The sequence below is a fragment of the Thunnus albacares genome, chromosome 23 (genome assembly GCF_914725855.1).
Source record: "Thunnus albacares chromosome 23, fThuAlb1.1, whole genome shotgun sequence".
In the NCBI taxonomy this organism is placed as follows: domain Eukaryota; kingdom Metazoa; phylum Chordata; class Actinopteri; order Scombriformes; family Scombridae; genus Thunnus; species Thunnus albacares.
The window spans coordinates 16,583,410-16,606,406 of NC_058128.1; the positions used below are offsets into that span (position 1 = coordinate 16,583,410).

Here is a 22,997-nt window from a genome sequence, read left to right on the forward strand (position 1 = left end):
TTTTGTAGTAAAGCAAAAAATAAAAGATATAAACACATATTCATCTCCTTTTTACAGACACACAGGTAACAGTTATAGTTTGAAAGACATGGACATTTTTTGGGCAGGGGAGTCTAATGAAATATGTGGGGAAATTAAGGGAATGGTAGGATCCAGGATTTTTTTTTTTTTTTTTTTAGCTTCATCCAGTCAAGAAAACTTGCCTTTTCTGCCCCTTTAAAATTGGACCATTTAGGAACACAAGGGACTCATTCTCTGAAGGTCACTTGAAGGATTTCAGCTCCTTCATGACTGGCAGTGGGCAAACAAAAATTCAACCAACCACTGGGCATATGGTGCTGCACCTTGATCATCTACTCAGCTGCTGATTGTCCACTGAAATGGAAAATTGTTTTCTATAGGTTGGAAGCTAATATGGGCTGCTGAGAAGGATCAACTTTTTAATGGGCTCTGACAGAATGTGCCTATATTGTGGATCAAATCTGATCTCACCAGGCTTCTGTGCACTTTACATGTGATGATTAAGGGTCAGACATGGTGCACAAACACTACAAAATATACATATAAAAAGACAAAAACACGATTTCCAGTTGAATATTTTAAAGTCTCCTATCTAGGATTTTCTGAGTTTCTAAATCAGCTCCCAACAGAAATGGTCACAAGTAAACAAACCAGGTACGATTTCATAGAGTAGGAAAAGGAGCTGTATTAAATCAATACAGTTTCCCTTCTCCAGTTGGCAAGGTAAATTTTTTTAGTGCTTTTCTGGAGCTATTTCATCACTGACTTCACAAACCTGTAGCTAGCTGGTAAAAGAAATACTCTGATCCTTTAAAGTGAAGGACACCAATCCAACAACATAAAAATAAAAGGTTTGAGAGTCTTGACATTCACACGGCCACTTACAGATGTATTATCAGTAAAATGCACTCTACTGCATCATTTTGTATACATTTATTTTTTATTTTGTGGTGAAATACTGGATAATGTTATCTCTCGAACATTATTTAAATTAAAGCATTGAGAAGTTTAGAGAGGAAATCTTTGGTAGCTAATAGCTAATACCTCAGCAACATCTGAAACCTGACAAGAAGACATATTGCTTTTTTTGTTTGTTTTAAAAGGGGTCACAAACCAAAAAGGTTGAACCATTGGTTTAATATGCAGCGCATTGTATTTTGTAAGCTTATCATATGCATTTTAAATGTAAAATCTTATCTGAAAGGTAGAAGCCTAGCTGTCAGTTAGTAGAGTAAAAAGCACAATATTTCCCTCTGAAATGAAGTGGAGAAGAAGTATGAATGGAACCTCAAAATTGTACTTAAGTGTAATACTTGAATAAATGTTCTTAATTACTTTCCACCACTGCCCAACACCCTAAAAACTGCTCAGAGATACAGTATGTTTGGTATCAGTTCCACAGAAAGAGCCCGCCATTCCCAGTCTGTCCACTGAGGGGCGCTGTGGCTCCATAAAGAATCTCCCGCCATTTTGCCAAGACGTCCGTTTACAAACCCACCTGAATGTCCACCTGCTCCTCTCAGCTGCACTCATTCCTCCTCTCAGGTGGGCATCAGTATTCAGCATATAAACCGTTTTCATCACTGTGTTGAAATGGTGAATGCACCGATTAGAGAGAATGTCAATTAATGCTAAATCAGTTTGAAGACATGGCTGCTGTTGACATGGCTGCTGGTTTGGTGCCTTTCTCTCCCCTCCAGCTTAGCTAAAAGTCTCCTAATGCCAATCACTAGCCATCTCTTCTTCTCTCCCCCCTTTTTCTTTTTTTCTTTTTGTCTCACAGAGAGTGGGCAGTCAATTCTGCTCTTAAGTGTTTTATTTGTTTATATGCTAATATTCAGATGAAAGTTAACTAATGGAGATGGAAAGGAGAGACATGTAAACAGCGCTGTGTGGGCTGGATTTGAACCTGCTCTGTCACACTAGTGGAGTTTGCTCTGCGGGTTCATTCATAAGAGTGCCTTAAAAGGCCTAAGCGAGGCACGTCTTAGATGCAAATTTGGATGAAAATATGAAATATGCATTTTACTTAAGCCAATCCAGCTTTTGTTTTTTCAAGCTGCCGACATTCAGAGTGGTATAGTAGCTTTATGGGGATTAAATGAGCAAGTAATGGCCCTGTGATATAGAAAGCCACCTTCAAGCCGCGTTGAAAGACATCTCCCATCTTTATAAACAATTGCAGCTAATGTGGTCACACACAAACACACAGCAGAGTCTGACTCCATCCCTCTCTCTTCTCTCTTTGTCTGTCTGTCTTCACCAGATACTAATTGTGTGGGGAGGTAAACACAGCAGTCAAGTGGAGAGGACGGCAAGTCAAGCGTGAATATCAATCTTCCCACATCAGTGTCATCAGATGACTTTGACTGAGTTGAGGCGGGCTCATTAGAGTGGTGGAGCAGGGTGCCACGGGCGGCAATAACATCCAGGTGGAGGGCTCTGAAGTTATGGAAGCCTGCAGAGCTCGCTAGCGAACAGGTGAGTGTGTGTGTGTGTGTGAGACAGGGCCGCGGATGTATAATGCAACCCCCCCCTGCACAGAGGTGTCACCCGGCTTTGGGGAGGAAATGTCACGTTCTCATACAGATACACTCCTCTGCATGCACAGGCAGGCAGACAAGGGGAACCGCACAAGTTCATAGCTGTGAATGTGCACGCGCATGTTCCATATTCATGCATCTGATTATTATGAACTTGTGCCACCAGCAGCAGTTCTGTGGCTCCACATCAGGAAATGACAGCCAAAATTGCCTGTGTTGCATACCGGTGTCAGACCTGGCAACTAATTCCTGATAACTTTCCCTCCACCTGCACGATTTTGATGATAAGTAGCACAAAAAAAGGTCCTTTCCGCAGATTTTCTTGGCATTTTTGACTTTTCTCGCCAGATTAATTCAGGACTGAATGACACTGAAGCATGAAGCTGCTTATTTTGTGCCTGAGCCACTGTTTTTTTTTCTCACAGCAAAGCAGAGATCTCGGGTCTTTGCATATATGTCACTTAGAAACTATGGTTATTGGATGCTGTAATACAGTAAAGCTTCTTGATAAATATGAAGTTAAAGCACGTAGACCTGAAATAATCCGTCTATTAACCAATTAGTTAAACAACAGAAAAATAATTGACAGCAATTTTGAGCATTGATTAAATGTTTCAGGCAGTTTTCAAGCAAAACTTGGCATACATAGGGGAAAATGCTACACATTGTTTGGTTTCAGCTTCTCAAATAAGAGGAATTTTCTTCGTCATCTATCATTGCAAAATGAATATCTTTGAATTTTGGACCTTTGATCCATCAAAACAAGACTTTTTAATATGTCTCCTTTGATTCTGGGAAGTTATGACATTATGGCATTTTTTCACAATTTCTTTGACTTCTCATAGACTAAATGAATAATTGATAAGTAGGGAGTAGGGCTGTAATTAATGATTATTTTCATTATGGATTTATCAGGTGATTATTTTCTTGACTAATGGATTAGTCATTTTGTCTTTAGAATGTCTGAAAATAGTGAAAAATGCCTGTTATAACTTCCCAGAATCCAAGATGACATCTTCATATGTCTAGTTTTATTTGATCAACCAGTCCAAAACTTGAAGATATACAGTTTACTATCATGTTTGACAAAGCATTAAATAATCACATATGTAAGCTGAAACCTGCCAATTTCTGTCATTTTTGCATAAAAAAAATACTTGTGATTATTTGATTATCAAAACACATGTTGATTAAATTCTTGTCGATCGAATACTCGGTTCATCGACTAATTGTTGCAGCTCTAATGGGAAGAATGATCACCAGATTAATTGATAAGGAAAATCACTGTTGCTCGCAGTGAAAGCACATCAGCTTCTTGAAATCCAATTTTTTCACTTATATTTCCTCTTAAGTAACTTTAAGGTCAGATAACATTTTATTCTGCCTCTCTGACATACAGAATACATTGGATATCAGCTTGTTCCAGCTCTTCACTGAAGCTGTATGATGTTTAAACTGAATATATTCAAACCCAAAGAGTTCATGCTTTTACGCCTGGAAATATTCTATGCGTGTCTTTGCATCATTTTATACATATTCCCCCGCAAAGTTAGCCTGACATATTTAGTATGTTTATAAACTTTGGGATCTCAGCCAGAACTTTAAGTTCTGTAGGTCTGAACAAACAACACAGGGCTGACCTCCCTGTGGGGCGAGAGGTTAAACATTCTCTACAAGCACAAAATGTCTTAAAAATGCTGCCGCTGAGAGTGGTCTTATTTGCGGCTGAAAGTTGGAGGTGTGTGAGGTGACTCGTAAAGGAAACACACTCTGAACCCTGCCCTGATCCTCCTGCATTAAACATCACGCAAACTGTCCACTTTCCATTTTGAAACACGCACAAAAATTTTATCTTCCACCACTCCCTTGCAGCTCCCTCTTCATTTTTTTTTCCTCTCTCCCCTCTCTCCTTCCCACTTTCTCTCTCTCTCTCTCTGTCTTTCTCTCTCGCTCTCTCTTTCTCTCTCTCTCTCTCTCTCTCTCTCTCTCTCTCTCTCTGTGGGTCCCTGATAGGCCCAATCTCCAGTGGCTAGGTTCAAAACACTGGGCCAGAATAGCACGGGCCCTAGGTAGATAAATATTTATGGGGTGCGTTTACTTCTTACCACAGAGGAGAAGTAGAAATAGTGTGTTTCCAAGGTGAGCAAAACAAACAACTTCAAAAGAATTTAAATGCAGTTCATGTAAATTTTTTCCCACAGTCACATGTTTCTGTGGAGATTATCGTTAGATTGTTAATGAAGGATTCAAGCCTGATGCCAGATGACCTGATTATTGTCTGTTTGCAGAAACAGAAGCCCAGAGGCATCTGTGAATGAAGCAGATAAAGTGAGTGAAAGCAAATACATGCTGTATGTTCTCAGTTGCAAGGTCCTGCCATTAAGTCATGGCTTTTGGGCACCAATCAAACCGGCAGCTACATTATTCATTGATCAGAGCGGACTGTGATCAGAAGCTGCCTCGCTAATGGTTGAGATGAAAGGGCTGCTCAGCACGTATGAAGCCAAAAAAAAAAAAAAAAAAAAAAAAAAGTGTCTATGGTCCCTTGGGGCGTCATTTATTTACTGCTAATCTGTAACAAACTATGTCGGCTTCCACCAAGCCTGCAGATTAACACCTGAGATCTAACAGCCGCCGTTCACCCTGTGCATCTCCAGTCAGTCACTCCTCAGCTCATCACATGTGCCCCCATCAAATGGCAGCGAGGCGATCGCCTAATTATCTATTAATGTCATGATTCAGCTGGCTCCGGAAATGTGGGGACGGTGGTGTGTGTGTGTGTGTGTGTGTGTGTGTGTGTGTGTGTGTGTGTGTGTGTGTGTGTTGGGAGGAGAGGGGGGGGGGGGGGGGGCAGCAGGGCTCAGAGCGCAGCCCTTTGATGTGAAAGATAATTACTTGTGTAGTTAAGATAATTAGCAAAAGTCCAGAATAAAAGTAAATAGGCTAACTGTCGCTTCCACTGTAGCCCGAATGAACTCAAGCTGCGAGCCAAACAGCATGCAATGTTCCTCTTTGCTGAAAGTTAAATTAGATTTAGGGAGTGTGATTTGGCTCAGATGTTGAATATGTTGTTTTGGATGCATGTTCTTTCCTCTCTGTTTTGGTGCAGTTTACATGTAGAAGTGTGGAAGATGTTGCACGTGTGTGTGTGTGTGTGTGTGTTTGGGTGGGGTTAAACATGGGGACCCCTTGGGGTGCTGTGAGTGTTTTTTGTGTGCACAGATGTGTGTCTCAGGCTGGAGATGTACTTGCTTTTTAACCATGCGTTCACGTAGACAACTGGCTGCATAGTGAATGCAATTGTTCACATGCTTAGCTATGTACTTTGCATGTTTTCACACCAGATAACTAAGGATGTAAATTGAATTTCCGGATTTGCACAATGTAAACAATAAACATGGCGACACTGACAAGCAAAGACTTCTTACAAGCATATTTGTCACTGTGCAGCTGCAATGACACATCGTACAGACTCAATCTATTAACTTGTCTTCAAAAAACTTTCTGCCATTTTTGTCCTACTGACCCCTGACCTTCTCACATCCCCATATTGCCCCTTACACTGCCCCTACTGTTCATGTATGTATTGCATCTTCCGGATGCATAGCGTTAATTTCTAAGGATGTGCGCAACCAACGCGACGGACGCCTGTAGTTAAACGCAAGTATATCTCCGGCCCGAGTGGCTTCATCCCGGCTCTTGCGGAAAAGAGACTCCCCCGCTGTTCTCATCACCATTCTGCCGCATTCCAAGGACACTGTTGTGATTGACGGGGCTTAATGTGTATCTTGGCAGAATTGGATTTGATCCTGGGGGCTCTGCCACAGGGCCCTATGTTAGATTTACACTTTCCATTCCCCCCCTGCGTCCCCTACCCCCCCCACACCCTCCCCTCCAGCTCCTATCTTCCCCTCTGTCGAACAAACAGGAACAGAATTACCTCTTCTGGAGCAGCTCCTGCCTGCCCCGCATGCCGCATTGTGGCGAGATCATGTGCGGATCTGTGTCGCTGAGTGATTGTGCTTGCTTGTATGTTTCCAGGGATGTAGGGGAGGATTTGTGCAAAGGAGAAAAAGAGCAGGTGTGACTGAGAAGGCTTGTTTTGATGCGTGTGTTCGTTTTGCGTATGTATTTTATGTACAGGTGTGTTTTTATGGCATATGCGCCTCTCTGTCCACGTTTGCATGCGTGTTTATACCTGAGGGTGAGAAGAGGGGGTGTGTGCGTGTGTTTGGGAGGAGGGGTGGGTGATTGTAGATGCACCTGCTACCACAGAGCTGTAATTTCCCTTGCAGAATTTAGCTGAATAATCGCACTTCCCCTGCTGGCGCCTCACGCTTCAAAGCACTGATGGGATGAAACAAAACAATGATTTGTGGCGGGCTTGTCAGAAACGCCACACCCAGCTCTGTCTAGGGTGAGCTGGTGTGGCAACTCCTGGTTTGCATAACAGGCAAAAACTTCTCCCACCCGGTATACATCAAGGCCTAATCACGTCCATAAATGGCAGCATGGTGCCTGAAATAAAACTGGGCTGAAGTGAAAGGCATTTGAACTTGTCTCCGCAGTGACATTAGCTGTCAGTGTCTACATAAAGAGCCTTTTATACAGCGCAAGCTACCATCAATCCCAAAGACATCCAGAATAAAGATACCTCGAGACTGTCGTCACTGCGATACCATTCAGATCTTTGAAAATTGTAGCATCAGCTCACCGTGCTCTGTGTTGTGAAGCTGCGAGCCTCATTCTCCTCGGCTTTTAGATAGCCGACTCTTGTCTGGCACAGATCTGTGGCAGTAACATCCTTATCGCCGGCAAAAAGCCTGCCATCCAGGTTTATCCATTTGGCTGAAGACTGACATTACTGCAATAGCGTCCCTCCTTATCTCCATCTGCTTCTGAGGTTGAGGAAGCGAATGCGGACCAAGACAGATTCCTATTTCAGCCGAGAAGCAAACAATGGCCTTCTATCTCGGTTCCATGTGGAGACACAGCTGAAGTGGCATCCTTTATCCATTCATACGTGTGCGGAGGTGCACAAACAAACACAGCGTGATGTGCTGTTTTATAATCTGCGTTTTCATCCTTAAGGTTCTGTATATAACAAGGGCTTCATAAATAATTGCTTCACCATATATTAGTTCCTCCAGGAATTCCTCATGATCTCGCAGTTGCAAAACTGAAAGCGAATTCAACCAATCACTGCGATAGTGCAGCTTGCAGTTTTTTCACCACAGTAGAGTTCTACACAGACCTAAATCTGAGAGCCAAGCCAAGCCCATATTTGCATCTTTAAGACCTAAATGACCCGACTGTTTCTGCCAAATTTGAGACCCAAACCTGACCTCACACCCAAAGCTATATTTTTGTAAAATTTATCCATTACTGAGCATTAATTTGCAAGTCTAAACGGACAGTGAGAGAGAGACAAGTTTGTTAATAAATCGCACACGTCCTTTGCCTGAAGCTTTACTCTTTACACATCAAAACACCCTGAACCTGACCCGAAACCTAATACTTTGTCAGGACCTGTCGGATTAGGGGCCAGGTAGCAGACCTCATAGGCTACATCGAAGCAGATGACCTTATTCAGAATTGCTTTTATGAGCCAAGGTCAAAAACAAAGCTTCAGTCTCTACAAAAACAAACCTTCCTTTTAACCACTGTGGCCAGGACTTTGTTGCAGAACTTGTCTGCTCAGGCACTCCTTGCCCCAAGCTGTGTATTCTTCCAGCAAAGCTTCTCGATGGACCGTTTTTTAAAGTTAAAGTGAACCATTTCTAACACCTAAAACAAACTAAAGTTGAAACAATTAGTAGATTAATTGATTTACAGAAAATAAATTGGCAACTATTTACATAAAAGATCAATTGTTGAATTCGTTTTTTAGGCAAAAATGTACAAATTTGCTGGTTTCAGCTTCTCAAATATGAATATTTGCTGTTTTCTTAGTCTTCTACAATAATAAATTAAATATATTTGCACTCACAGACATCACCTTGGACCTTTTTAATGTTTTCTGCCATTATTTAGACCAAAACATTGAGAAATTAACATATTCATCTATTTATAAAAATAATGGTGAGTTGCTGACCTAAAAGGAACCATTTGTTTTCTGGAGTTTGTTGGCAAGAAGTGCCAAGGTTACCTTATACAGGGAAAAGAAGCACTTCATCAAGCAGGGCATTTCTGAAATCTAAGACATGCTTAAATATTGGCGAAATTTGTGACAAAATAACAAAAATGGTCACAAGCTCATTAATTTTAGGCTCACAAAAGCCTCAATAAGATTCTGATGGGACAGATATGCAGTATACTGTAGGAAGCCCATCATCAGTAACTGTGGCAGTGAGGTTGTTATTTGAGGAAGGATATATGCAAACATACAGTAACTTCTCTGAGTGGTGAGAACAGCAGCAGATTCAGGAGAATGCAGCACTCAGGTTGGTGCTTGTTAAAAAATAAAGAATGTTCTGTCTAACTGGTTAGAGGAGGAATATCGGTGTACTTTCTTTCCCGCTCTCTGCTTCTTCTTCTTCTTTTTTTTTTTTTTATCACCATCCTCCTGTCAAATAAACCCACTAAGTTATCTTGCTAGATGGGGACAATAAAGTCACTGCTGTTTCTTTCCCTACAGATCAGCAGATTAAGTAAAAGTGATTCTTCCTCTCTCTCCCACCTTCTTCGGCTCTTTTATTGTGCCTTCCTCTTCAACCAATCCGTTTGCGAGGTTCAGTCTCTGTTCTCCTGTAGGGGCCTGTTAATGCCACCAGATATTTCCCTGTTGCACCTGACTACTTAAGTGTTTGTGCGCCGCTGTGTTTGTGCTCTCCCACCTGCCCACACTCCTGCTGTTAAATGATTCATGTAGAATATAAGGACCCACCAACTTTGTTACTCCGTCTCTTCCCCCTCGCTTCCTCCCTGTCTCTCCTCCTCGCTCTCACCACCTCCTCCGAGGCTATTGATTGTAGAACAAAGGGGGAGGGACTCGGGCTGACCCCCACATTACAAGTGTATGGAGTATAATTACCTGCGGTGCTCTCTCTCTCTGTCTCTCTCTGTCTCTCTCTCTCTCTCTCTCTCTCCTTGCTCCCACTCGCTGTTAAACAACAACACAGCTGAGCCGATAAGGCAAAAAGCTCAGCTAAATTAAACATGTCAGTTTTTTAATGGAGTTTATTTACTTCGGTGTGTTTACCTATTAATGTCGGCTATGATTTCATCTGCATACTGGTCCTGACTGTGTTTGTGTGTGTGTGTGTGTGTGTGTGTGTGTGTGTGTATGAGTGTGAGCAGGTTTGCCTGGAGGCTTGACCTTGCTCTGTATAATGCATTAGTAGCTGAAAGTGAGGCTCTTGTCACTTAAGCAAGGAAAGGAAACAGGACATATTTCCCAGCTAGGAAATCCATATTTGGGCATAAGGAAGGCTTCACTGGCAATATCCATCATAGCATCCTAGAAAAGCCAAGGCCACTGTGAATAGTCTTTAATGGAAATATTGATTCCTTACGAGGGGAAAAAGCAGGTGGTTTTGCATGTTATAGCTCATTAAGTAGAAATCCTCACATAAATTTAATTAAGGTTAATTAAACCACTGCAAGTACTTTGCACAAAAAAGGAATAAAAGCACCCCTGGCTGAAAGGTGTCTTTGCTTATGGATTTTTTTTTTTTTGCGTGGCTTTATAAATTGGCTGGTTTGTAAGGTGGCACAGAGGGAGGTCGTGCTGGATTAGGCATGAATGTCCAGTAGCTCAAGGATGAAGGAAATCATTCTCACTGAGTTAATGAGAAAGTCATGATCACAGCCTGCGATTTCCATTTGATTTACAAATGCATTTAAATTTCATCTGTGTAGCTTCAGATCTCTGATGCATATGAGGATTTCTGTTTGCACTATAAGATGAAGATTACTTTATGGGGCGGATAATAGCAATTTTTCTTTTTCCGATATCGGCTTTAGATCCACAAAAAGAGAATCTTTTGATTTTGTAATGCTCAGAGGTGCTAATGGTGCAGGCCACCGAACAAGGTCACCTTGAGTTGTGATTTCTCTAGTGGTTTTTTTTAGGTTTTCTTTTACTTTTTTGTAAATTTCTTACATGAGCTTCATTCTGTCTGGTTTTATTTTGACTTGAGATAAGTCAATTGAAAGTCATCTCAAATGTATTCAGTCAAAATACATTGTCAACATTTAAAAAAAAAAAAAGATAAACTATTAAAATAGGTTAATTTCTGTTATTCTAGTTCAAAAGTATGATTGTTTCTTGATTAGCTTGCTCATTTTGAGGCGATTCACTCGTCATGAAGAACGTGTCAGAACCAGCGATCAGGAGGGGAGAGAAATAGAAAGCGCACACGTGTGGGTGAGTGTGAGAGATGGAAAGTGGGTATTAGACTGAAGACGAGACGTGTGAAATGGATACTTGAGTTTATTTAGGTATCATGTAAAATTAAACTCGCCACATGGTGATAAATTTGATTGTGGCAAGCGCTGGTGGAGCTAAGGGGCCCAGCCTTAACTATGAAAAACATTATAACATATCTGATTAGAGATTTGACATGCACTTGTGGTGGACACTGAATATATATACAGTATATAGTATAAGATATGCTGTGGTCTCCACAAATAGCTTTCATGAACATGCAGCATCTCAAGAAGTTATTTGCTCAGTTCTAAATTTGTGGAAGAAAGGAAAGACTGCGCTCAGAAAAAGCTATTATATTTGTTTAAAAATTGGCTTAAATCTCTTTAAGTGGCACAATAACACTTTTAATTGATTAGAAAGTGGGAGAGACAGACTTTTAAAAAAAAAGTGTTGGAAGTTTGGAAGTGATTTCCACGAAAAATTTGTATCTAGGTGCCAGCGCTGCTACTGTGCTTTGGCACTGACGTACTTCTTCTTCTTTTTTTTTTTTTTAAGAGGAAACATGTAAATAATCAAAGGAAGTTCACCACCACCCCACAACCATTTCAGCGAGGCAGTTTCTTTGCAAAAAGACTCTTTTAGAAATGCTCTCTTTGACAGAAAGTGGCTTCTGGTGGCGTAAGGCTGCTCCGCTCTGACGTGGTTTTACGCTGCGAGGTAGAGAAGCAGAGCAGCTGTGGAAAGATCAGCCAACTCAAACACACAGACTTCAGGCCCTTTTGTCTAAAATCAATAATACAGAGACTGTCTGCCATTCCTCTTGGCAGACACTCTTCTTCATTCATATGATATTTTCTTTTTGGTTTTGGATTTTTTTTAGATAAAATTGTTGCAAACTGTTGGCAGTACGCTTTGACATCCAATCCAACAAACACGTCTGTTGTGTCGTACACTCTTGAAAATATACTGCGTGTCACTTTGTGAAACCTGTGAAACTCATCACAGCCGGAGACAGTTTTATTGTTCAGTTTTTAATTTTGCAACTGCCACTTGTAGAAAAAAAAAAAAAAAAATCTATTCAGCTTGGCTCTCCAAAGCAATCATAACAACAGAAATGTTTTTCCCCTTCTCTCTATCAGCGCTTCTCACAAACAACAGCATGGGGTTTAACACAGTAGTTAGCACATTATAACACCACACATGTCAGCGGTGATTAAATATATTCAGAAATACGGAGAGCTACATGATATTAAGACCACATTCCTGTTATTGAGCTGCATCATCCAGTTTTAACAAATTACGTCTCACTTGCCTCTGAGCTTAATTTTTTTTGTTGTTTTTCTCCCCCCTGCTTCATACTCATGCATAAAGAGGTGAGAGCATTAAAAAAAGCTTTCACATGGACATCTTGTTAGCTTTTTCATTTTGCGGAGAGATCAGGAGGCCTTCATATTTTCTTCTCTCTGTTTATAGATTTTTGTTTTGCATCCCTCAAGAAGCCGAAGATTTTAGACTCTTAATGTTGTCTAGATTGCATCCTGAAATGCTTATTCATGAATTCATTAATGCTTATTCATGGATTAACACACCGAGTATTCCCAACCCAAACAAAGGTGCACAGATTTTCTGTTTTATGCCTCGGAATCAAGTAATTATGAGTGATTTGCATCTTGTGGTATTAGCATTTTGATCTAGTCTTGGCCTGGTTGCCCCACTTAGCCTCGCTGTGGCTCCCAAGTAGGCCAGGTCAGTCCAGTTTAGGGCCAGGCTGGGCCAGGGCAGGCAGTCTGTGTGTGTGTGTGTGTGTGTGTGTGTGTGTGTGTGTTTCTACAGCCCGTGTGTCCATCCATCTGTAGTCAGATAGGGCCTGGCTCGTTTCCAGCCCTTTAGCACAACCATTACAGCACTAGCCACCAAAGCAGTGCCACATGTATGCCTCCTCAAGATACCAAGGGGAACAAACTGCGGGCGGGTATGTGTGTTTGTGTGTGGTGAAGGCGCAAGCCCAAGTGTAATAGGTTGATAAATCACCCACTAGCTGCAAATTAATGAACAGCATATGGGAGCGAGTGCAAATACGCCGCCAAACTGAAACAATTGCACCAAATTACTTTATCTTGCAAAACAAAAATCAATTAAAGCCTGATATACATGTTGGAACAGCGCTCATGTTGCAAAGCAAAACAGAACACAGGGAAAGTGCAAGCCCGTGTTTTTTTTTTGTTTTTTTTTTTCTCTGAGTGCTTATTTGCATTAGAAAGAGAGAGGAAAGTAAAAGGTCTGCTCAAGGTCAGTTTAAATGGTGAAAGGCAGAAATTTCTTTCTGACTTGTTTACCTGAAAAACAAGTTAAATCAACAAGTTGGAGTTGATAGAAATTGGCTGCCTCTCAAGAGTATGAATTCCATATTCATTATGTTTGGACGTTGTTGTAATTCTGGACCACTTTGGACCACCCCACCTTAAAAAAAAAGGTAAAATAAACAATAAAGGATTCGTAATGGTATTTCACATTTTTCAATAGAAGGGACCTTCAGTGTGACAGCAGTTCACTGCGGCTAGATAGGAAGAGACAGGCGAAGGGAGGAGGGATGGGAAAGAATAAAGTGAAAAGAGTTAGTTAGGTGGTCAAGGCGCCACCTGTGATCCACAGTAAAACTAAACCCTCTCATTCCCCATCCTCTCCTCCTTCCCTCATCCCTTTGTTTTTTAAGGTCCTCGGAGGATATTGCCACCATATTCTTTCAGTGGTAAAATGTCCCCAGGCACAAAGCTATTTCAGATGCTTTACCGGCAGGCCCAAAGTGATAGAAAAGGCGTAATTTGTTTTGACTTTGCCTCTCACACAAACCAATCTCCCAGTGTTATTTAAGTCCTCGCTCTTCTCTCGCTCTCAGCAGCATGTGACGGCAAACAACAAATCTCAGGTTGCCATGGATCTCCGCTATTTATAGGTTGTTGTGTGTCTTTGTGTATTGCGATTGTGTGTGTTCGTCGCTCACGCACCTGTGTGTGTGTGTGTTTAATTGTCGGTGCTTGTGTTTGCATATGAGCTTTTTTTTCCCCCCCTCTTGTTTGTTTCCATCATGCAGTTGAAATACTGTCACAGGCAAACTATCGCAATGCGGATTTAGTTGCAACCCATTGTTGCCAGAATAAAAAAAAAAAAAAAAGCTTTGTAACTTTGAATTAGACTTAAAAAAATGTATTCATGCTGTATTCCCAGTGCACTCATATCTGGGCTGGTATGATCCGAGGATACAGAGAGGAAGCAAGAGAGCCTAGGAATAGCGACAAGAAGCCTAAAAAACACCTGATGGTCCCGAAATAGAGAGCTTCATTATGCCAAAGCAGGGAAGGATCCAGCCCCCGCCTGTTGATAATCAATTCCCTCTGGTGACTTCTGAACTGCACTCTTCAGCCATGATGCAAGAAAAGAGGGGGTAGCTAAAAGAAGCTTTCTAAACTTGTGCAAGATGAGCTGCGTTCATAGTTTGCTTCGCATAAACAGATGTCAGATTGATAACACAATTTAGTTTGTTTTCCTCTCTTTTAACTGTACTTGACTGGCTGTGTGTCAGTTCAAGTCAGAGATGCTTTATTGTCAGGAGGTAATTTGGTGTCCTCACTAAAAACAAACAGTGAAAGAGAAAGGAAAGACATTTGATTTGATACTCACTCCCACAAAAAACTGTCTCCCTGTCACATTCATTCTCTTTTCCAGCTACCACAAACAGCTTTCATCAGTTTCCCCTGCATCGTGTAAAACAATGATTCTCAAACTTTTTTTGTCTGATGTAGCCCTATCAGATGAGCTCAAGTACACCTTCATCAACACCACCCGTCAGGCTCTACATGTGTTGTTGAGAATTTATTTTAAAATGAGTGGCATTTAACACTTAATTATGTAAAAGTGGAATGTGCATTCATGAACGTGTTGCATAGTTTTTTTATGCAACTGAACTGTCAGTGTTTGGGTTGTTTTGGTCAAGGTTGCATTCATACTATTACCACTTGGACTGGCAGAAGCTGGAAGTTTTATCAATTTATCCTCTCTTTTGAGCTAACTCTTTCAACCATTTATACATGACTTTTAGCAAACTATTTCAACCACTTATCCGTTACTTTAAGCAGACTGTTTCAACCATTTACTTTTAGCTATTTCAACCACTTATCCATTACTTGAAGCTAACCATTTCAACCGTTCAGCCAATACTTTTAGCTAATTATTTTAACCATCTATCATTACTTTTAGCTAACTATTTCAACCACTTATCCATTACTTGAAGCTAACTATTTCAACCATTTAGCTGATACTTTTAGCTAATTATTTCAACCATCTATCATTACTTTTAGCTAACTATTTCAACTATTTACTTCTAGCTAACTATTTCAACCACTTATCCATTACTTGAAGCTAACTATTTCAACCATTTAGCCAATACTTTTAGCTAATTATGTTAACTATCTATCCATTACTTTTGGGGAACTATTTCAACCATCCAGCCATTTCTTTAATCTATTTAAACCATTTATCCATTACTTTAAACTAACTATTTTTTATGCACTCTCAATAGCAACATGTGGTGTTATGTGGCACACCTGACTCAGGTAGGTGGGGTTGTATACTGTACACTCAGCTTATCATAGCTGGTAGCTACTGGTTATATTGTAAATGTACCAAAGATTAGCATCACAGCAATTTTTAATTTTTTAACTATCTGTGTGTTTGTTTTTCTCCTTAACATAATATGTATAAAAGGGGGAGGTGATTGCTATTTTGTCAAAGTACTACTCTATATTCTTTCCACGTACCCCCTGGCAACTATAGAAGTACCCCTGGTTGGGAATCACTGATGTAAAACACATACATTTTCATATTTGTGGCTGTTGCTGCTGTCCCGTTTTAACATGTATTCTGGGAAATGAGGTGCTGCAGAGGAAAAGGGAGGTGGTGCTGTACATGAAACCCATCATATATCCAGGGCTCTAATTACTTCCACGCTCCTCCCTTGTGTCTTAGATGGATTCTCAGGAGCCAGAAGTGGAGGATCAGCACTTTCCATCCCTCCTACCTACTCTATGTTCTTTTTCTCCTTTGTCACAGCAGGGCTTGTGTTATTAACCTTCTGTCTGCTCATGCAAATAGGACTCTATAGTCCTCCCTCTCTTGCTGGAAGCTCGTTTTAGACAATTGAGCTTCCTTTTGAAAATTTCCATGTCTTGTTTCCTCTTATAGATATCCTGCAGCATTCTGCAGAGGTCCAGAGCAGGAAGAGGGGCAAACAGGAGAGGAACATGAGAAAAGAGACAGATTGACTGGACACTGCAGGTCAATTACTGTCAGATTTTACTTGTGAATAAGGGGAAAAATGGAAACTAAGGTAGAAAAGTGAGGAAAAGAAGAGGGAGCTGGAAGTCTTTTTTGTGTTTTGAAATTGAGGGGCAACAGAGAAAGAACAGCAAAATGGAGAGAAAATGGACTTCATGATGAAGTGCAAAGTTGACATGGAGTGTTTCTGTGTTTGCACTTGTGTCTGTGTGTGTGCATGGTTGACTGAAAATCTACTGCTGCAAAACACAAAAGGGTCAGGGGTATACTTAGTTTTGATGGCTAGAGCCCTTCACTCCCACGACTAGTTCCCCATCCTCTTATTGCGCCACGCTCTCAGCCTTATCGTTACAGCTGCTAAGCACCTCTCAAGGTGGTTATTGTACCTCTCATCAGCACAGCGCGCCGATTGGGCAGCGGCGGCCGATACGCAAGCCAGGCAGGGACGGCAATAATCATCAGATGTGAATCAAGCGTGAACTGACATCTTTACACAGGGCCCTCCCGGCTGATAAACGGACAGCTCGCAGCTAAAGGACCTGCTAACATGCTCATTAGCTTGTCCCCCCTCCTCCCACTCCATCACCACCACTAGCTCAAACCCCACCCCTGCAATGACCAATGATGAGGGCTCGTGGTGTCGCACATAAAAAAACGTATTCATGCTCTGCTCTATAAGGGCACATAAAAATGACAGCTGCACTTTAAAGTGTTACTGTGTAGCTTGTAACAGCGGACACAATGAGATAGACAGTCGTTAAAGGCATCTAATATGGCAGTTATGGGAAGGGAAATGCTGCATAAGTAGTGTGTAAATGTGCCTGCTGATCCTCTCACCAAATGTCATTGCTATCTATCTATTTATCAATCACTCTAATCTGTTTACTGTAAAATTTGAAATGAATTGATCTGTTAGCATTTTTTGCCCCTTTGGTTATAATATGTATAGACCATACCTGTGATTTTGCATGTTTTAGCCCTTTTACTATAAATCACGTATTTAATCCAGCTGTGTAATCCATCACAGTGAACATTAAATCTTGTCTCAATTTATGACACTTCATTCAAAAAGTCACTCCAGTCTATTATTATTATTATTATTTATTGCCTTTATTATTTTTATCATGATTTTCCTGAGGTTAACACAAAATGACAATCAGAAAATGCAAAAAACAAAGGTTAAAGTCTAGACTTTGAGTCCAGTTTGAGCATATACAAGTTTGTACAATGTATTATTTCAGTTCACTAGGTAGCTGATAACTTATGAGACTTGTTTTTCTTTTTTAATACTTCCTAGATCATCTGTATGTCACAGTGTAGTATTTCTTGTTAGGCACATCAAAAAAAGAGAAAATGTCCTAGATTAAATTAATTACAAGCAACCAGTTGTAGATACTGTATGCTTTAGAGCCATAGTGTCCTTGATCCAAGAATGATCAGAACTGTTTGGGTGAGACAAGAAAAATAAGACTTGAGGGAGGAAGCATATGTGTCTATTTTTCCTTGTTGCAGGAATTCAGTACCCTCATCCACAGGGCATTACTGGCTGGTTTGATGAAGATGAAAACAAAACAAACTCACTGCATTGGTTATCTCAGTCACCAGACCTCAACCTATTTGAACACGAGTTGCTCTATTTTTGAGTGTTGTTTTCTACCATCAACAAAGCAAAACAAATAATGAAATTTCTCCCTAATCTCTTATTCTCATTCCTCATCCTTTCTCTCTCACACACACTCTATCTCACATATGCACAGGTGAGTTTGGCAGTTTTCACAGGCAAAGACAAATGTGTCACATGTCCCATCATATTGCCCTTGACTAAGACACTGAAACCTCATCTCCTCCTGCTCTCTTATCAGTCTGGATAGGAGTGTTGGCTACATTGCTGAAAAACAAAACACCAAATAATGGACTTTTTAAAGAGTGGTGCAGTATCTCAGACTCTCAAATACAGGTAGGCATTTCCCTGTCTGTACAAAGGTACACTGAAGTTGCTCTAGTGATCCAACACTCTATTAAAGGTGCAATATGTAAGAATCAGAAATTCCTTCTCATTAATGACACCAGTGGCCGTTAAGTGAACTGCAGTCAGCATCCTGTTACTCACGCGTGTGCTTGCACTTCATCATTGTGAGTGAGCAGCGGCGCCAACATTGGCCAGCTAAAACCACAATATCACTATATATTTACTACTGATTCACATTTTGGCCATTTAACTGCCTTCTTTATCAAGAGAGACTCACAAAAAATAAGCAGATCGGATCCTAATCCTCATTTTAGACATTCTAAACTCTATCACACAAGTGTTTTTGTTCATCAGAACTTAAATAGGCCTATTATTATTTGTGAGCGATAGAAGTCTTTCAACCAGTTGTGTATTTTTTCTTACAGAAGTAGATTAAATGACAAATCAAGAGAAAAAACTTCTGAGGGCTTGTATTAAGACACTTGATATTGGTGTTGCATTTCATTTAGTGGTTACTTACATCAGAAAATGAGCTGCTTGCTCTGTTAAACATGGTGCTCCTGATGTGTTGAGAAGGGAGAATTCTGACTTATCTCACCCCTGATTAATCGAATGTTTATATAGCAATCTGAAACAGAAAGTTGGCAAAACAAGAGTAAGCGGTAGCTGTACTATTGGTTTCACTAAAAACACACTTCATGGATTTCTGATTTTTAGATTTATTACTCAACAGTTAACCAACTGTTTTGTTGTCTTTCTGTTCAAGAGAATAATACAAATGATTACATGTATGTGCTTATACCTGTATATATTCAGATCAAACCATGTTATTGCAAATAGTTTTTTCAACTTTTAAGGAATAGTTTGGACATTTGGAAATGCACTTATTTGCTTTTATGCTGAGAGTTAGACAAGAAGATTGATACCAGTCTCATATCTATTCAAATATGTAAATAATTAATTAAATATTTAAATATGGCGTTCAAGTCAGGAGTCGATTAGCTTAGCTTAGCATAAAGACTGGAAACAGGTAAACCGCTAGCCTGGCTTACTCCAAAGCGATACAACCACCATGTTGTATCTTATTTGTTTAATCTGTAAATCTGTAAATTTAAAATTGATTTATTTTTCCCTGATAAGTTTTTATGATGAGCGGTTTAGCAAACAATTGCCTATTAACACACTCAGCAGACATTGAACAACATTAGCATTCATTTTGAGTTGTGTTTCTGGTCACTTGGCAAATGTTAGTCCTTTATTCACTTTCCCTCTAGCTCTGTTTTTGGTCTTCATAAAGTCTTTGTGGAACTTATCAGGCTCTTTAGTTGCTAAGTGCTCCACTATGTTAGCTGGTTGCTAATTTAGTCTGCCATTCGCTGCTGGGCAGGTAGCATACTGTGTGTTTATCAGAACTGTTCAGAGTGATTAAAACAGTTTCCTGCTGCGGCTGGAAACAAAACAAGCGAAGCTGAAACAGACTGAACCAAAACAGGAAAGTTGTGGGCTGTGAAACCAAACCAATGAGCTGAACAATTTAGAAATGCTTTGTAGTGTGGAGGAGAACTGCAGAGTCGTGTGATAATTCTCTGTGGTTTTGTTATTACGAGTGATTTCTTTTGCTTCATACACAGTGATATGATCCATTGTTAATATGAAAATATTGATTAGTGCAACTTTGAGGAAAAAAACAAGTCAAGTGATAGAGAACTGATCATATTTTTTGTCAGAGCAATAACATTTTTAAGATTGATTGACATGTGAAGGTTTTTGATGTTCGTTTTTTGTAGTTAAAATCTCGGAGTGCAACTTCTGTGGAGCGACCACCTTTTCCAGTTTGCTGCAGACACAAAAGATCTGTTTTTGTTTTGTACCAGGGAAAATTGGAAAGCCTGAAGCTACCCAAATATGAAATGCAAAATCAAATCAAACTCCCTTTGTATTTTTTTAGCAGTGAGTGAGTAGTCCTGTAATCATACTTCTGTTGTTTTCCCTGTTGTTTTTTTTTCGGACAACACCACTTAGAGGCATTTTTCTGGACGTGCGCAGGGAGACAGCTGAGTTTAGGTGGGCTTAAACATATTCATGCAGACAATAACTGTGCTTTTGTTTCTCTCTTTGCTAAAGCATTGTTGCTATGGTTTCAGCCCTGACTTGTGTTTTAAAATACATGCCAGTGAATATTGCAGCAAAGCTCTTGTGCTCGCAATTAGCCAACATATCTTGTTTTTTGTAGCCGGATCCATCATATATGGAGTGGATGATTTTTTTTCACACGGTCTGGTACTTATTGTTTACGAGACGTGCTAGTTAGGATGATCAAATTCAGGACATTGCAAACGGGAGTACACATGTGCAGAGGCAAGCAGGCACGTGTGCAACACACACACACACACACACACACACACAGACAGTGGATTACTGCTGGCCCCAGGGGCTGAATAAAAAGATGAATACACACAACTGGAGCAAAGAAAACTGAGCTCCGCTTTTTGTCCTATCACAGAGTACAGTACAGTATAGTACAGAGCACTTCCACTATAGGATCTTGTATAGTTGAGATCACAGTCTTTTCATTTAAACACCCTGAGGTGCTGTCAGCCCTGCTCCCAATGGGCGATTTGATGGGTTGTCATAGGAACATACACTGTTGAATGTCACAGCGCTGTTGAATGTAGTGTGTGCGAAAGTGGCTGTGGGAGAGACACAGGCAGAGAAAAAGCGAGAATGTTAACCACTCGAGTAACCATAGAGTAAATGAGGCACTTCATGGTTAAATATAACTTTTTTTTTTCTTTCCCTCCCTCAAAGCGATCAATATCCCATTTGTGGGTTTTAGGGCCTGTGTGTTCCCCAGGCTTTGGGCTCCTCAGTCCCACACTACATCAATAAATTACATTTGGTTTCTGTGTCCAATTGCTCGCCAAGCTTTGGAAACCATAACAGAGGATTTCTCTATTTCTTGTACTCAAACGACATTGATGCCTACTCGATGACTTCCTCTTGTTAAAATTTAATGGAAACACTTTTTTTTTCATCAGTTTTAATAGTTATCTTTGTATTTGATCTATTTAGTAATGCACCAATACACTTAAAAGGTAGGATTTCCAAGGAAGGTGGCGATTTTACAGGTTTTAATCCTTGAAATAGGATGAAAAGAAGAGCTTGCGTAATGTGTAATCACTGTTATTCACAACGTACTGTTTTCATACAGCAAAATTCTGATCTTCAGCATCAGTTTTTATGTAGTCAGTGCAGTTCAACTTACTGTAGTCAACTTACATATTCAGTTTAAAGGAATCACCAAACAGGATGACACGGCGTTACAACTTTAAAGTTACGGTAGCGGTGAACAGACCTGCTTTTATGTCCTCCCTGCAGATGCTGGCGCACACCTATTGGAGAGTATATAATATCCCTCTATGCAGCACATAAAAGCACATCTAAGCAGGTGGTAACTGTCGGTGGTGGGTGAGTCAAAGAAGCAGAACCGTTGTATCATGCAGCAAAAGCGAGAGCTGTTAAACTGCAGGAGACCGCAGTTCGCTTCCCGTTTCCAACCGCGAGTGTCACATTTCCAACTGCAAGTCAGGACAGTTTTTTAAAAACCATATCTACAATTGTCGTGGTGTTTACTGTTGCCATGACGACAAAGGTTGCCTAACTTTAAAGAAGTAGTAACCCACACCATGATTCAAGGGAATCATTTTAACCCAAACCATAATCTTTCCCTAACCCGAACCAAGTGGTTTTTGCGCCTGAATCTAAAAAGACTTTAACCACAGCGTTGTCACACCATAAAACATAATTATATTTTAACAGTGATTCGTAACGGTTTTGGAAAGTACAGACAAATGCAACCTGATCTCACAGAAATATGTGAAATGACCACAACCTCTTAACGCACCTAATCTTAACACGTTACATGCCACCACCACGTGATGTGGTCTTAAGAGGTTGTGGTCATTTTGCGTATTTTTGTGAGATCAGGTTGGTGGATGGCAGAGCAGCAGACTGAGTGGGCAACACATACTCCGTTCAGGGAAAATGAGGTTGATTGGTGGTTTACAGCAATCGTGCTGCAGAGTGGGCTAATGGACTGCGGGCCATGAGTTTCCTGCCTGAACTTTCACGGCTCATCATGGATATGTACAGTATGTGTGTGATTACCATGAACATCATCATTATCAGGGGTGTATTTGCTGTATTTCAGCTCATAGACAGCTCATCTTTTTCTGCTCATTTTTTCTCTTTTACTATAAACTACTTAATTCAGGTTCAAGAACTAGAGTGGCAGAGCTGGAGCACCACTTCCAAAACTGTCTTTACAAGTGCCTTGAAGATCACATTTTTTTAACATGTTTTCATTTCTTACCTGACAGGGACCCACATGTCGCAACCCCCCCTCTCTGTGGCTTCCCTGTCTCTCTCAATCTCAGCGGCAGCAGTCAAGATTTATCAGATATCATTTGGATCAGGCGGTGTATTTATTTCCACCGCGGCCATCGAAAGCAACCAGCCTGCCTCCTCGACACCAAACAAACACCAGCCCTCCCTGCCAAACACACCCCTATGCGTGATTACCAAAAAGATGCAGCGTCGAGCCCAGCCTATTATTTCCAATTTCTCCTGGAGAAAGTTAATCTAATGAGCGTTATCGGCAGCTAATGGGAATTATAATTAGTCAGATGCAGCAGATTATCTGTGCATAATTAGCTGTGTCTGTCAGCTCCAATTAGCATGACAGGAATTAGGAGACTTTGGA

The 22,997-nt window shown here is 40.6% G+C and overlaps 1 long non-coding RNA gene across 2 annotated transcripts in view; it reads left to right on the forward strand.

The window, feature by feature from the left end:
• Nucleotides 1-1,455: 1,455 nt before the first annotated feature.
• LOC122975089 overlaps nt 1,456-22,997 on the forward strand; it is a 59,220-nt gene continuing 37,678 nt past the window's right edge. For both annotated transcript variants that reach the window (XR_006400564.1, XR_006400565.1), the window contains exons 1-2: nt 1,456-1,566; nt 2,288-2,502. This is a non-coding gene — a long non-coding RNA (uncharacterized LOC122975089). The remainder of the gene's footprint in view (nt 1,567-2,287; nt 2,503-22,997) is intronic.